At 43.9% G+C, this 17,346-nt stretch overlaps 1 protein-coding gene and 1 long non-coding RNA gene across 4 annotated transcripts in view; one reads left to right on the plus strand and one right to left on the minus strand.

Annotated features, from left to right (window-relative positions):
* Positions 1-17,346, plus strand: part of TTBK2 (tau tubulin kinase 2) — a 111,387-nt gene that overhangs the window by 60,992 nt on the left and 33,049 nt on the right. The window lies entirely within an intron of this gene.
* Positions 1-17,346, minus strand: part of LOC143774211 (uncharacterized) — an 84,077-nt gene that overhangs the window by 28,512 nt on the left and 38,219 nt on the right. The window lies entirely within an intron of this gene.

Genomic DNA, 17,346 nt, shown 5'->3' on the forward strand with positions numbered 1-17,346 from the left:
TTAGAATGGTGTCACACATGGGTATTTTCTATCATATAGACCCCTCAAAATGACTTCAAATGAGATGTGGTCCCTAAAAAAAAATGGTGTTGTAAAAATGAGAAATTGCTGGTCAACTTTTAACCCTTATAACTATAAGTAGACATGTGGGAAATGTTACTTATTAAGTATTTTGGGTGACATATCTCTGTGATTTAAGGGCATAAAAATTCAAAGTTGGAAAATTGCGAAATTTTCAAAATGTTTGCCAAATTTCCGTTTTTTTCACAAATAAACGCAAGTTATATCGAAGAAATTTTACCACTATCATGAAGTACAATATGTCACGAGAAAACAGTGTCAGAATCGCCAAGATCCGTTGAAGCGTTCCAGAGTTATAACCTCATAAAGGGACAGTGGTCAGAATTGTAAAAATCGGCCCGGTCATTAACGTGCAAACCACCCTTGGGGGTAAAGGGGTTAAAGCAGTATCCTCAAAAAATAAAATAAATGCATCACTGCAGTAATAATATCCCTTAATTAGCCCCTATGGTAATAATATCCGCATCCTGGCCCCGTGTATCTCATTCCTGGCTCCAGCCATATGTTCTCCCATCCTGCCTTCATGTGTATCCATTCTGCCCCCATATGATCTCCCCATCTGTCCCATGATCCTGACCCATCTGTCCCATTATCCTGCCGCCCCATCTGTCTCCATCTTATCCATCCTGCTCCGTGATCCTGCACCATGATCCTGCCCCATCTGTCTCCATCCCGCCCCATCTGTCTCCATCCTGTCTCACATTCTGCCCCCCTGTGTCTCACATTCTGCCCCCCTGTGTCTCACATTCTGCCCCCCTGTGTCTCACATTCTGCCCCCCTGTGTCTCACATTCTGCCACCTGTCACACACTCTGCCCCTTGTGTAGTTTCCATACCTGCCCCCTGTGTCTCGCATTCTGCCCCGTGTCACGCATTCTGTCCCCCTGTGTTGTTTTCATTCCTGCCCCCTGTGGTGTTTCCATTCCTGCCCCCAATGTTTTCATTCCTGCCTCCAATGTTTCCATTCCTGCCCCTTGTGGTGTTTCCATTCCTGCCCCCTGTGGTGTTTCCATTCCTGCCCCCTGTGGTGTTTCCATTCCTGCCCCCTGTGTTCTTTTTTCGTGCCCCTGTGTCCCCCATCCTGCCTTCCTGTCTTTATCATGCCCCGGGCTTGCCGCATTCAGTTTAAAAAAAAACAAACAAAAAAAAAAACCCTTACCTGGCCGCTGTCCAGCGCCGACATCCATCCCGGGCATTTCATGCACGTCATACGCCGGCGACGTGCTCGCTGATGTCAGCTGCCAGCCTCCGATTGGCGGCTTTAACTGTTGCCTTGCGGGCTCGTCCGGGCTTCAGACGCAGGTTCAGTGTACTGTCATAAGCCTGCCGCTGGGGCCCGGGCCCGATGGGCAGATGAGACGGGGCCCGATGCGGGCCCCCTCTGCCCACCGGGCCCTATACGCCAGTCAGGGCAGTAATGCCCTGATGGCGGCCGTGATCTCTGTAATGGGAAAAGTTTGTCTTCACTGATTTTTCCAATGAATTGGGAATGAAAGATCAGTCCAGGAGGAGAAAGATGCAGATTTCTGATAAGACGTATTAGAAATTTTCTTATATTCATGTGTACTATTAATTTAATAAATAAAATTCCAAATGGTGGTTAAACCTTATAGATTATTGCTTATGCCATCACTTAGCAAGAGGGGAAGATTCCTTAATCACCTTTGTGCAGAATGATGTAACTGTTCTTCCACACTGGGGTTCACATTTGTAAAGGGGGCTGATCTCCCTCAACACATGGTAGATGCCGGCTATGATATGTAACCTGCATCTGTCTCTAAGGGTACCGTCACACATTGAAATTTCCATCGCTATGACGTTACGATTCCTGACGTTCTAGCGATATCGTTACGATATCGCTGTGTCTGACACGCTACTGCGATCAGACACCCTGCTGAGAATCGTACGTCGTAGCAGATCGTTTGGAACTTTCTTTCGTCGCTTGATCACCCGCTGACATCGCTGGATCGTTGTGTGTGACAGCGATCCAGCGATGTCTTCGCTTGTAACCAGGGTAAACATCGGGTAACTAAGCGCAGGGCCGCGCTTAGTAACCCGATGTTTACCCTGGTTACAAGCGTAAACGTAAAAAAACAAACAGTACATACTCACCCGTCGGTGTCCTTCAGGTCCCTTGCCGTCTGCTTCCTGCTCTGAGTGCCGGCCGGAAAGTGAGAGCAGATCACAGCGGTGCTGCGCTCTGCTCTCACTGTACGGCTGCACTCAGAGCAGGAAGCAGACGGCAAGGGACCTGAAGGACACCGACGGGTGAGTATGTACTGTTTGTTTTTTTACGTTTACGCTGGTAACCAGGGTAAACATCGGGTTACTAAGCGCGGCCCTGCGCTTAGTTACCCGATGTTTACCCTGGTTACCCGGGGACTTCGGCATCGCTCCAGCGCCGTGATTGCACAGTGTGACCGCAGTCTACGACGCTGGAGCGATGATTATACGACGCTGCGACGTCACGAATCGTGCCGTCGCAGCGATGAAAATTTCAATGTGTGACGGTACCCTAACAGCCGGAGTTGATCCTTTTTTTTTTTTTTAAATTCGTTTATTAATTGCAGTATAAATCATACACACATTTGCTTGCATTCATTATTATCCATTAGGTACATAGAATTACCATACATAGCCATGTCTGGAGTATTACAAAGGTGATAATCAATGCATGTCAATCATTTGTTCATATCCTATTTTAAACCTTAACTACTTTAACTTCTAATAAAACCTCTAAAACTAACATACTGCCGCTTGGAGGAGAGTTCTAAATAGGTTCTGCCCTGTGAGTAAATAATGTCCGCATAATCGTACACCCATTTCTTATGCAAATGCTGAGTTATTTTAACCTAAACAGTATAGGTACCGTCACACTAAACGATATCGCTAGCGATCCGTGACGTTGCAGCGTCCTGGATAGCGATATCGTTGTGTTTGACACGCAGCAGCTATCAGGATCCTGCTGTGATATCGCTGGTCGTTGATTAAAGTTCTGAACTTTATTTGGTCGTCAGATCGCCGTGTATCGTTGTGTTTGACAGCAAAAGCAATGATACCAGCGATGTTTTACAATGGTAACCAGGGTAAATATCGGGTTACTAAGCGCAGGGCCGCGCTTAGTAACCCGATGTTTACCCTGGTTACCAGTGTAAAATGTAAAAAAACAAACAGTACATGCTCACCCTCTGATGTCTGTCACACGTCCCTCGCCGTCCGCTTCCTGCACTGACTGTGAGCTCCGGCCGGCCGCAAAGTGAAAGTACAGCACAGCGGTGACGTCACCGCTCTGCTGTTAGGGCCGGCGCTCAGTCAGTGCAGGAAGCGGACGCCGGGGAACGCGAAGGTGAGTATGTACTGTTTGTTTTTTTACATTTTACACTGGTAATCAGGGTAAACATCGGGTTACTAAGCGCGGCCCTGCGCTTAGCAACCCAATGTTTACCCTGGTTACCCGGGGACCTCGGCATCGTTGGTCGCTGGAGAGCGGTCTGTGTGACAGCTCTCCAGCGACCAAACAGCGACGCTGCAGCGATCGGCATCGTTGTCTGTATCGCTGCAGCGTCGCTTAGTGTGACGGTACCTTATGGCAGGAGGAGTTCCATCTTCCCCATATCTTCTCAAATTTGGCCGGACTACCTCTATTCTGATACAATGTCCGCTCATACGGAATAATTGAGTTCACCAAGTCAACCCATGCTCTAAGAGTTGGACAAGAACCACCCATCCATCGCAGAGCCAACACCTTTCATGCCAAAAACAGCGTCTCCCTCAGAAAAATTCCTGTATGATGATCCCAAGTCTCTGCCTCCCACACTCCAAATAAGCATACCAGGGGTTCAAGTGGGACAGGGATCGAAACCAATGATGTCAATAATATCGTCACTTCACTCCAGTATCGAAAGACAACAGGACATTTCCATATCATATGGATAAAATCTGCATCACTAGAATGACACCTCAAGCAGTCTGATGAGTGTAGACGACCCATCTTAAAAAGACGAGTCGGGGTCAGATAGGATTGATATATAATGTACAGCTGGGTCATCCTATTATTAACTGATGGGGAGACCTTAGTTGGAGATTCCAAGATTTCATCCCATTCCTCTCCCAGTGTATCTGGAAGAAGCTGTCCCCATTTCCCCTTAATTGAATCTACGGTGGATCCTTCACCTATGGATAACAGATGGGTATATAAAGAGGAAATAAGTCCCTGGGGACCCTGCGAATTAAGGATTCAAATTAACGGTAAATCTGAAATAGCTCGACCTGTACCCGCATTCCGTACATGTGATTGGAAGGCTGACCTTAATTGTAAGTAGCGGAAAAATTGAGATTTCGGTATGTTATAAGTATTTTGTAATTGTTCAAAGGAAACAAAAATCCCCTGGTTATGTAAATTACTCACTGTAAGGACACCATACAATATCCAGAATTCAGTGGACGGATGGCCCAATAATCCCGGAAAATAACTATTATTCCACAGTGGCATTTCAGCTGCTATATCGGCAAATCCTGTTACCTTTTTTATTTGCCTCCATATTGATCGTGCCAACCGGAGCAAAGGTAGTAAACGAGGAACAGCAATTCTCTCCATCTCCAAAAACCCCAGCGGACAATCAATTTTAGCTGAGTGCAGAATATGGCTTTCAGAGTTAGGAAGGGATTTCCCGGGCATCCACATATTCAACATTTTAGCCTGACCAGCAAGGTAATATAAATAAAAGTCTGGTAGGGCCGCCCCACCCCCTTGTTTGGGTCTTTGCAGAGTGGATAACTTAAGTTTAGGCCTAGCCTTTCCCCATATGAAAGATGTAGAAAGAGAATTTAGGGTTGCAAAGAAAGATTTAGGTATTAAAACTGCACTGTGTTGAAAACAGTAGCTCAATTTTGGGAGCAATATCATTTTGATGAGGTTGATACGACCAGCCACAGACAGCGGGAGTTTGTCCCAGGTAGCAAATTTGGATTTAACCAGGTCCAGTAGCGGAAATATATTAAGATGCAAGTCTAAGTGACTGCGCTGGGACATATGTATTCCTAGATATTTAAACTTGGAGACAATGGGTAGCAGTGAGAGGGTTTCAAGGCAGGACATTGGGGTATGGGAGAGAGGCATCAGAGCAGATTTCTCCCAATTTATAGAGAGACCAGAAAATTTACTAAATTTATCAATCATCGTTATTACTTTTGGTAATGTGTCTTCCGTTTGATCCATAAACACCACCATATCATCAGCATAGAGATCAATGACGTCCACACGATCAGCGATATGTATCCCTTTAATATCTACAGAGGACCTCATTCGTATTGCCAAGGCCTCTATCGCCAAGGCAAATAAAGCTGGGGAGAGAGGGCATCCTTGTCGAGTTCCTCTATGTAGAGAAAACGGTGCAGACATAGAGCCATTCACCACCATCCGTGCCCTAGGCTTCGCATATAATGTACCTATCCCTCTCAGAAATGTATTCCCAAACCCATATTTCCGTAAACATGCAATTAAAAAGGGCCATTCAAGGAAGTCAAAAGCCTTGGCTGCGTCCAGCGAAGCTAATGCCCACCTGTTATCTGGTTCCAGAGAACTATATTGAATGACCGACTGCACCCGTCTGATGTTGATAGAAGTATTTTTCCCGGGCATAAAACCGGTTTGATCCAGGTGTATGAGATCTAATATGATCGTGTTCAATCTAGTGGCTAGGATTTTAGTAAAAATTTTATAGTCCACATTCACCAAAGAGATTGGTCTATATGATCCACAATCCAGAGGATCCTTCCCCTCCTTCCTGAGCACGACAATATTAGCATCATAAAACGTTTCGGGTACAGATTCCCCCTCCCATATTCCCTTGAGTAACTTCAGCAATATAGGTGCCAATTTGTCACGGTATTTCCTATAGAACTCAATGGGAAACCCATCAGGTCCCGGGGCCTTCACAGTTGCCATATCTGTTATAGCATGTTCTACCTCTTCCAGGGTAAATTCAGCCTCCATAAGGGCTTGTTGGGATGGGCTTAGCGAGGGGAATGTTATATCCGATAAATAATCCAAGCATTCATCAATATCAAAACCACTGCTAGACTTGTACAACGAGGTATAATAATCATAAAAGCCCTGAAGTATTCCATCAGTAGAGGATACTAATGAGCCATCGGACACCCGGATCTGTAATATTGTATTGGAGGTATTGTGTTGGCGTACCAAGAAGGCCAGAAGTGTACTGGCCTGATTCCCCAGCTCAAAATAGGACTGGCGAGTAAAAAATAATTTGCGTTTTGACTTAACATCTGCGTGTTGGGTATATAGTCTCTGGGAAGTAAGCCATTCGATTCTATTACTGCTGGACTGATTAGCTATATAAGTGGCCTCTGAATCTTTTAATCTTTGCTCTATCTCCTCATCCTCCCTCGCCGTTACCCTCTTAATATAGGAGATAGTAGAGGACAAGCACCCCCTCAAGTATGCCTTCAGGGTGTCCCAAAATAAACCGAGGTTTTGGAGTTCCGAGTGTTAGAATAAAACTATTCAACTGATCAATCGTCCTATCACTAGAGTCTATTAATTTTAACCAAAAAGGATTCAATTTCCAGGATCTATTATTATTATCGGATTGTCCAAATTTAAGTTTAAGAATAATTGGGCTATGGTCTGAGATCCCCCGACTACCATGTTCAATACTATCCACCCATAATGCCAAACCACCCGACCCAAATATATAGTCTATTCGAGATAAAGACTGTCTAGTAGATGAATGGCAAGTGTACCCTCTGACCTCTGGGTGACTTATTCTCCATAAATCTAGCCAACCACTACCATCCATAAACAGTGCCAATTGAGAGGGGGGTTGAGGTAAAGTTTCCCCTGATGCTGCGCCATCTAATCTCAATCTATCCATGGATTGATTCATAACTTAGTTAAAGTCTCCCATGCAGATAACATTGGCTTCCGGATATTTTAAGGAGAAGCTCAGAGCCATACGGAGGATTGACATGTTGGCAGGAGGGGGGTTATAGATACACAGCAACACATACTCTCGTGAGTTGATGAATGCATGCACCTCGGGGTCACGTCTTGCCTCCTTGGCCTCCCATCTGACCTCCTTGTGTATCAATAGAGAGACCCCTCTTGAATAACTAGTGTGGAAGGCATGTAGGGACCACTGTACCCACGGTTTTTGCATACATCGAGCCGTGTCCCTTGTTAAATGTGTTTCTATTAGTGCTACGATGTGAGGGTGACATCTTTTTTATCTGTGAAAATACCTTAATTTTCTTTCTAGGGGTTTTAATACCTCGTATATTCCAGGTCATACATATAATTTCAGCCCCCATGTTTACTTTTAAAGGAAGAGCTAATGCATATCATTATTATTCGGGTGCATTTCGGCAGCATTATACAGGGCAAAGAGTTAGTATCCGCGGCAGTCTTACTTAGTAAACAACCAAAACTGGTACATAAAACCAAACTAAACGAAAAAACTTGAACAGTAGGGGAGAGTATTTCCATACTCCCACAGTCAGATTGAAAAGGGGATACCCTCACTGGATTCAGTGTCCGGTATTGCTGACATTTTCCGCACCCATACGGAAAGCTCTAGTTACATTGCCATTAATCAAGGAACCCAGGTTAGGAATCTTCCACATTCGGCCCTCCGTGAGACCGCAGCCACTCAGTCGCCTCCGCTGGGTCTGTGAAGAATAAGGAGGAGCCCTTATGGACGATACGGAGCCGGGCTGGATAGAGCATACAGTAGACGATGTTCTTATCTCTGAGTTGCTTCTTAACATCCATAAATCGTGCCCGCTGCTTTTGAAGTTCCATGGAAAAATCTGGAAAAATCGATATGGTGGCATTATCAAATTTAATAAGGCCCTTCTGTCGCGCCAAACGAAGGATGGCATCCCTGTCTCTGCAATTAAGAAGACGTGCCAGGAAAGGTCGCGGTGGGGCTCCGGGAGGGAGAAGCCTCGTCGGTACCCTATGGGCCCTCTCCACCGAAAATGTTGAGGAGAATCCATCTCCCAGTGAAGACTTAAGCCATTCCTCTAAAAATTGCTCGGGCTGCTGACCCTGACCGCTCCGGAAGACCTATAATTCGGATATTATTGCGACGTAGCCTATTTTCCAAATCATCTGCCTTTTGCTTCCAGGCATTTACGGATCCAGTAGCTTTAGTCAGCTTAGCCTCCACAGGAGTGATAGTGTCTTCTATATGAGACACCCTCGTTTCAACCTCCGAAATACGCCCTCTCATAGCTTGCATGTCATGTCGCAGGCGGCCCACCTCAGTATGCACATCTTCTATTTTCTCCGTAAGAGATGATCTAGTGAGGGAGATAGCCTGCATCAACTGCTCCGATGCCTGTTTGAGTCAGCTCATCCTCTTCTCCCTCCCCAGTACCATCAGAGGGGCGACCCCTGCGCTGAGATGATGCAGGGTTATTTCTAAGGTTGCGTACATTATCATGAGAATCATCCTTGGCATATTTTTTAAGCTTTTCAGCAGCCGTCGCTCCTCTAGGATGCTGCATGGCGGGTACACACAAGGGGATCCCACAAAGTGATTTCAGAGGTAATTGTAGATAAGCTGTGCTCTGATTTTATGGTTGTAGATGAACCGAACTCCGACCCCAGGTCCTATATAGTATTGGACTGTGCTCCAAGGCTCCACAAGCTTGACAAATATTGATAATGAGGATCACAGGGTGGTTGTCTGGATGATTGCTTAGGCCCTATATGATTGGGCGGGCACTCAGTCCGTGTACAGAGGGGGAGCAGCAGGGAGGGGGTTAATTCCCGATATTATAGTGCTGCCAATGAAGCGACTGTATGACAGGGGGAGCACAGGGCCCAATATTTTAGGGCACACACCGCACCACCCCTCTAGTTCCTTAAGTGCTCGATCACCTTCCAAGCAGCACCGCAGGTGTACAAGGCACCGCTCCCTTTGCCGTTAGGGAGCGCGCTGTATTAATGGCCGCTGCTCCCCGTGAGCACCGCTATCCCTCTCAGGCCTCCCAACTTCTGTGCACCAGCACAGCTCTCACCGCTGCGATCCTGCCCCCGTCGGCTCCGATGAGAAGAAAGTCCGGCTTCAGCAGGAGGTGGTGGCGCCACGTCCTGTATCCCCGAACGCGAGCACCGAAGATGGCCGCCGCTGCACGTGAGTCCTCCTGGCGTCTCTGTCCCTGCAGCTTCTGCCGCCTCGGATCACCGCAGCAGCCGTCCGGAGAGCTCACAAGGTTCCTCAGAGCGAGGGGTTCCAGCCCCTGTCGGTAACGTTTACTGAAGTGCAGTATATATGGCAGGATTAGTTTAGGATAGATGGAGCTTTCACTCAGTGCGTCCTTCTTCTCCAGCTACATAGCCACGCCCCCCGGAGTTGATCTTTGCCCTTCTGCAGTTAATCATTTAGACATTGCCGTCGATCTCTGACAATGACGTTTAAATTAAGTCATTGTATGTTGACTAAAAAAAAAAAAAGTGTGTAAAAAAAAAAAAAAAAAAAAAATGCAAAAAAAAAAAAAAAAAGTTTTGTATCGCTGCATCTGTGAAAGTCCAGTCTGTTAAAATATTAAAACTTAACCTAATATATTAAATGGCGTGAGGAGAAATAACATGGAAATGCCAGAATTGCAATAAAGAAAGCAATAAAAAGTTATCAAAATGTCATATTTATTCTATGTGAATATCAATGAATGTCTGCTCGCTAAGCAAAAATAACAAGATCTCGCTGAACTTAATTGACTGAAAAATGGAAAAAAAAGTTACTGTTCTTGGAAATGGAAGTACAAACTACATTATTATAATTTTTATGCTTTTTTTTGTTTTTCATTGTTTAATTAAACGAAGATTGTATTTTTTTAACTAATAGTACTGACCTGGAGAATCTTGTAGTCGGGTAATTTTTCCAATAAAATGTGCACCATAATTCATAACCCAAAAAATCTATAGGAGAATTTCATTTTTTTCACTATTTCATCCCTCATTACATGCTCTTATTCAAGACATTATAAGGCAAAATATACAATGTCATTCAAAATGGTTGGGGGAAGCCTCCATATGGCTATACTGATGGTAAAAGCAAAAATGATATGACTTGTTTAAGAAGAGGGGGGCTTAAAGGGTAACCGTTGTTTTAGTTTTTATTTCATAAATCAAGAGAACGTATGGAAATAAGCAACTTTGTAATATATCTGATCAGAGAGATCTGCTTCTATCTTGGCCAAAATTGTTAATTTATTATAAAAAATCTCAATTCTGAGGTATACCGTAATCTGTATTCAGTGAAGACTTTCCCATTACTGAGGTAGAAGATGACAGCTGCTACGGATACAATTCTTTGTTGATAGAAGGGAGAGGATTTAGAAAGAAAATACTATATTTCTAATGTGTTTTTGTATGTATATTTGCAAAAATACATTTTAGATCTATTTCCGTGCAGTATAGTATGTGTATATACAGTTGTGCTCAAAAGTTTACATACCCCGGCAGAATTTTTGCTTTCTTGGCCTTTTTTTCAGAGAACATGAATTATAACACCAAAACTTTTTCTCCACTCATGGTTAGTGGTTGGGTGACTTTTTATATGCAAATTGCTTCTTCAGAGAGAAAGAGGGCTTGAACTCTATATAGCGCCATCGGTTGGAAGTAGCGATCCTACAAGTCACTCACAATCAACACTTGACGAGTCTTGCAATATGACTTAGGATAAAAGCCAAGTTAGAACCTTAATTTGCCGATACGGTGTTCAAGCTATTGGTCCTCGTCAGTGCAAAGTATGAGAACTGAAGCCATTTATACAACCCAAAACATCCAAATGACCCTGAACAAAAGTTCACATACCCTGGTGATTTTGGCCTGATAACATGCACAGAAGTTGACACAAATGGGTTTGAATATCTACTAAAGGTAACATCCTCACCTGTGACCTGTTTGCTTGTAATCAGTGTGTGTGCATAAAAGCTGAGTGAGTTTCTGGGACCAGACAGACTCCTGAATCTTTCATCTAGCCACTGATGTTTCTGGATTGTGAGTCATGCGGAAAGCAAAAGAATTGTCAACGGATCTATGAGAAAAGGTAGTTGAACTGTATAAAACAGGAAAGGGATACAAAAAGATATCCAAGGAATTGATAATGCCAGTCAGCAGCGTTCAAACTATGATTAACAAATGGAAAATCAGGGGCTCTGTAAAAACAAAACCACGGTCAGGTAAACCAACAAAAATGTCAACCGCAACTGCCAGGAAAATTGTTCGAGTTGCAAAGAAAAACCCACAAATAACATCAGCTGAATGACATATCTCTCCTACAAAACAGCACAGAGACAAGCCTCAAAACTTCTGGAACAAGGCAATTTGGAGTGATGAGAACAAAATTGAACTTTTTTGCCACAACCATAAATGTTACATTTGGAGAGAGCTCAACAAGGCCTATGATGAAAGGAACACCATTCCTACTGTAAAGCATGGAGGTGAATTTCTGATATTTTTTTTTTTTTTGGGGGGGGGGGGGGCGTGTGGTGAGCTACAAAGGCACAGGAAACTTTGTCAAGGTTGAAGGAAAGATGAATGCAGCATGTGATCAGCAAATACTGGAGGCAAATTTGCACTCATCAGCCCGGAAGCTGCGCATGAGACGTACTTGGATGTTCCAACAACGATCCAAAACACAAGGCCAAGTCGACCTGTCATTGGCTACAGCAGAGCAAAGTGAAGGTTCTGGAGTGGCCATCTCAATCTCCTGACCTCGATATCATTGAGCCACTCTGGGGAGATCTTTAGCGTGGAGTTCATGCTAGACAGCCCAGGAATTTACATTAACTGGAAGCTTTTTGCCAAGAAGAGCGGGCAGCTTTACCATCTGAGAAAATAAAGAACCTCATCCACAACTAACACAAAAGACTTCAAGCTGTCATTGATGTTAGAGAGAGCAATACACGGTATTAAGAAATGGGGTATGTGAACTTTTCATCAGGGTTATTTGGATGTTTTGGGGTGTCATTCTGATTTAAAAAGAGAAAACACAGTAGTTTGACAATAAATGGCTTCACCCAACCACTAACCATGAGTGGAGAAACCGTTTTGGTGTTATTATTCATATTCTCTGAAAAAAGGCCAAGAAAGCAAAAATTCTGCCGGGGTATGTAAACTTTTGAACAGAACTGTATGTATATTATAGTTTGTATATTTTTCTTTTTCTGTGTTATTGCTTTATTTCCATCTTGCAAACTTTAATATGAATCTGGCAGCAGTTGTTTTTTTTTTTTTAACAATGTAATATGAGAGCAGCATGCTGTAGGGGCAGAGAGCCTGATTCCACTGACGTGTCTGCATACTGTCATTTGGATACTATCACAATTTTCTCTGCTGCAGATCTATTAGAGCTCAGAATACTGAGCAGTGTTATAACCCCACCCACACTAATGATTGGCAGTTTTCTGCCTTGCACAGAAAATGGTCAATCAGCGATGGGGGCTGGGTTACACAAAGCAGTTGACTATGAGGCATGAAACACCTAGTCATGTAGTGATAATGTCCTTGTGATAAAATACTGATTTTATTGAAGCAGAAACACAGCCCAGTAAATTACACATCGCTGCAATCAGGGTCTCCGTCCCTACGTCTTGCTGCTCTCGGCTTACATTTGCTGTCAGACCAGCTTCTAATAACTCTGGCATTCTCCATCTGTATACAGAGGATCCGTGCGCCCTGACTGTTTTCGGACATAGGACTTGCTGTTCTTCATAGCTCCTCATTGTCCAGATCAGCCTTTTCTGCTTGTGATTTGCTTCAGTGCATCTGTGGGTCCTTGGATTCAGCCATAATGTTCAGCGTATGTGTGGGTGGACGTCCACACTGATCGTGTTGCAAGACACAAATATAGATGGAAAACTATAATCTGGCTCCATATGCTTAGAGCCTGCAGTGGTACCGTAGATGCATCTTTTGTCAGGTGTCATCTACCCTTGTTTGAAGTGCCCAGGGTTTTGTTTGGAGCTGGCAGTCGTTAATGTGCAGCCTCCGGTCTTCACCATCCTGACTTGTAACAAACTAGACAGACCTAATCCTGTTTGATCAGATTATCTGAAATGAATTTCCTCATGTTATGAGCGAGGCAAGGAGGTGAGGCCAGGACATGGCAAAACTATGAGCCGTCTCCCTGCTCAAAAGAAGCCATTACCAAATGTTGTAGTTAGTTACAGTATTTGAATGAATCCTACTTAAGCCTCATTCACACCTGTTTTGTTTTTTTTCATGGATCGAACATGTACCCATTATGGCTGCAAAATAATCCCTGTCCCAAGTCTGTTTTTGGTCTGAGTCACAGGTCAAAATCACGCATATATGTCTGTGATAATCACTGCAGCACATGGACGGCATTAGTGTTTAATCCGTAGGAGAAACATTTCAATTATTTTTTTTCTTTTATATTCAAGAAAATTAGTCCTTTTTTTTTTACTTGGTCATGTAGATGAAAAAGACAGACATCTGAGTGAGGCCTTAGGAAATGCTGTATACTTTTCCTACAGAGGTTGGTTGACCAGTTGGAAAAAGGATACAATGCGATAATTGGCTTAATTTCTGTTACTATAAGGGTACCATCACACATTGAAATTTTCATCGCTGCGACGGCACGATTCGTGACGTCGCAGCGTCATATAATCATCGCTCCAGCGTCGTAGACTGCGGTCACACTGTGCAATCACGGCGCTGGAGCGATGCCGAAGTCCCCGGGTAACCAGGGTAAACATCGGGTAACTAAGCGCAGGGCCGCGCTTAGTAACCCGATGTTTACCCTGGTTACCAGCGTAAACGTAAAAAAACAAACCGTACATACTCACCCGTCGGTGTCCTTCAGGTCCCTTGCCGTCTGCTTCCTGCTCTGAGTGCAGCCGTACAGTGAGAGCAGAGCGCAGCACCGCTGTGATCTGCTCTCTCTTTCCGGCCGGCACTCAGAGCAGGAAGCAGACGGCAAGGGACCTGAAGGACACCGACGGGTGAGTATGTACGGTTTGTTTTTTTACGTTTACGCTGGTAACCAGGGTAAACATCGGGTTACTAAGCGCGGCCCTGCGCTTAGTTACCCGATGTTTACCCTGGTTACAAGCGAAGACATCGCTGGATCGCTGTCACACACAACGATCCAGCGATGTCAGCGGGTGATCAAGCGACGAAAGAAAGTTCCAAACGATCTGCTACGACGTACGATTCTCAGCAGGGTCCCTGATCGCAGTAGCGTGTCAGACACAGCGATATCGTAACGATATCGCTAGAACGTCAGGAATCGTAACGTCGTAGCGATGGAAATTTCAATGTGTGACGGTACCCTAAAGAAAGTATAGGGGAGGATAAGAGGAGTGGAGGTAAGAAATAGTAAGTGCACACTTACAGGGAACTTCTCATTACATTTTTGCTGCGCGATTCATGAGCATCATAAGAGCCTGCCTGGTAGACTGCAATCTGGCATGTCTTTCCTTTTTAAAAAGCTCCTGAGTTTCAGCGAAAACATAGTTTGAAGAACTGGTCAAGGTCCATAGGGAGAGACGCCAGCTGACTTCTCACTGCATCACTCTATTTGATTGACAGGTCTTTCCCATGTGTGTATATAGACGTTGTCTCCTATTGCAGTTCAAAAACATTGTGAATATTGCTGAACTGCAATAAGACAATGCCCATGTGTAAGAAAAACTTCTGTCCTTCCTCCTTTCCCTCCCCCTTCCTTCTTTTCTCCTTTCCCTTCCCCCCCCCTCCCATCCGTCCTTCTTTTCTCCCCCCTCCCATCCGTCCTTCTTTTCTCCCCCCTCCCATCCGTCCTTCTTTTCTCCTTTCCCTCCCTTCCTTCCATCCTTCTTTTCTCCTTTCCCTCCTTCCCTTCCTTCTTTTCTCCTTTCCCTCCCTCCTTTCCTTCCTTCTTTTCTCCTTTCCCTCCCTCCCTTCCCTCCCTTCCTTCTGTATTATCGCTTTTCCATAGTGCAAACTTTAACACAAATCCGTCAGCAGATTTTTTATATATGTAATCCAAGAGTAGCATGATGTAGGTGCAGAGACCCTGATTCCACTGATGTCGCTTACTGGTCTGCACAATTACTATCACAATTTTCTCTGCTGCATATCTACCAGTGCTCAGAATACTGAATTATTTTTTCCTTTCCCTCAATTCCTTTTTTTTCTCCTGTCCCTCTCTTCCTTTTCTCTTGTCCCTCCCTTTCTTTTCTCCTGTCCCTCCCTCTCTTCCTTCCTCATTTCCTTACTCCCTTCCTTGCTCCTTTCTTTCCTTTGTTCCTCCTTCCTTCCCTTTCACCTTCCCTTCCTCCCTTTCTCCTTTCCCTACCTTCCTTCTTCCTTTCCCTTTCTTCTTCCTTTCCCTTGCTTCCTTCTTCCTTTCCCTTGCTTCCTTATTCTTTTCCCTTCCTTCCTTCCTTTCCCTTCCTTCTTCCTTTCCCTTCCTTCCTTTCCCTTCCTTCCTTCTTCTTTTCCCTTCCTTCCTTCCTTCCTTCCTTCCTTCCTTCCTTCCTTCCTTCCTTCCTTTTCTCCTGTTCCTCCCTTACCTTACTTTTTCCTTTCCCTTCCCTTCCATAGCAAGAAATGACTTCTCATAGTGAATCCTTTGCCTGTGTATCGCTAATTCTATTATGTTCCTGCATGGAGCGTTCGCATTTGCAAATTCACTAACTATGCCATCATATCAAGAAACTCTGATTACTGTTTTATTACTGTTTATTATTATTATTATTATTATTATTATTATTATTTTTAATTATTAGTCTATTGAAAATCAATGTTCCAGATAGCTGTAATTGCCATTACAGACTTAATTACTGAGTTCTCCTATCCAGTGTAATGACGAGTCTCCACAGCGCTCGTGTATTTATTGGGGGCCTTCGGACGACACTTTCTTAAACTGCTTGTGTGATGTGGGTGGAGGCAGGGAGTCAGTATATGAATGTGGCCATAAATGTGCTTCTTTTGTAGCTGCGTTGTTGTAGGTTTATGAATGTGACCAGGCCCTCCTGTAAATCATATGTCCACCTACAAGAACCATGTGATAAATTATATATTGACACACTCTACATAACAAGTACTGTGATTTCAGAATACGCTTCATTACTTGTTCACTTATGATAAGTTAAAGCTTATTACTTGTGCTGAAGTCCAGAGCTACATTCATAATTCTGCTATTTGTCATTAGAAACAGTCAGCAGTTACGTTGACATATTTTTATCTGCTTTAATGCAGAAAGTCATTCCATTTACAGTAAATTATAATGGTATAAACATTGCATTTTCCAATCTGCTCCTGGTTTCAGATTGTCCCTCTCAGTAATACATGCTGGATGTAGTCTGTGTGTGTAGAAGGGGGCTGTGTTCACTCACTTTGAGTTTTTGCTGTCCCCACCATTGATCTGTTCTCCTACCTCCTTCCCCTGCAGATTCTGCCATGGGTTCCCTGCTCTATGATGATTCAACCTACTGTATATGATGCCCCTTTACTGTTTTTAAGGGATTTTCTAAAACCGCTTGATATTAGCAAATTACAATAAAGACAATGTAATACATCAGTACCAACTAATATAACAAGTGGTTCCTCCAAATTCAACACAAAATGCTACATTTTATAGATTACTTCTGTCTCAGAGTTATTTGACCACTTTATGATGAACGTCTTTAGCACCTAGTAAAGCCTCTTTGGCTGATATGACCTGTAGCAAATGTGATGCATATCCAGACACCAGCTTCTGGAAGCGTTCCTGAGAATTCCCAGTAAGTTCCGAAATGGCAATGGCTTCCAGTTCACTAATATTTTTGGGTTGTCAGGGAGTCTATAAAATAAAGTTAAAAGAAGAGATCGCTGCTATACGAGGAAAGAGATATAGAAGTTAGCAAAGACAATGAATGTTCCTAGAGATGCAGCTGGAAATTCAAAAATAAAGGAACACTGGGTACACTGCCTGAATGTGGAGAAAGCTACCAGTGGCTGACACCAGATTCCTGAGGAGCCAATAAGTCAAAAACTCTCAAGTGATTGCAAAAGACCTTTAGCAAGATTTGGTGCCCGCAGGCACTGAGGTTCCACTTTACACAGTGAGTTGCATACTAAACACTGAAGGTCTCCATGCCCAAACTCCAAGATACATCTCTACTGACCCCAAAACAACAAGGAGTTTTGGAATTCTATTCTGTGGAGCAATGGCACAAAACTAAATGTTTTCTGGCCTATGGGTCAACAGTATGTCTAGAGGAAAAAGAAAAAAGAATACGCTGA

Source organism: Ranitomeya variabilis, chromosome 1, assembly GCF_051348905.1.
Source record: "Ranitomeya variabilis isolate aRanVar5 chromosome 1, aRanVar5.hap1, whole genome shotgun sequence".
NCBI lineage: Eukaryota > Metazoa > Chordata > Amphibia > Anura > Dendrobatidae > Ranitomeya > Ranitomeya variabilis.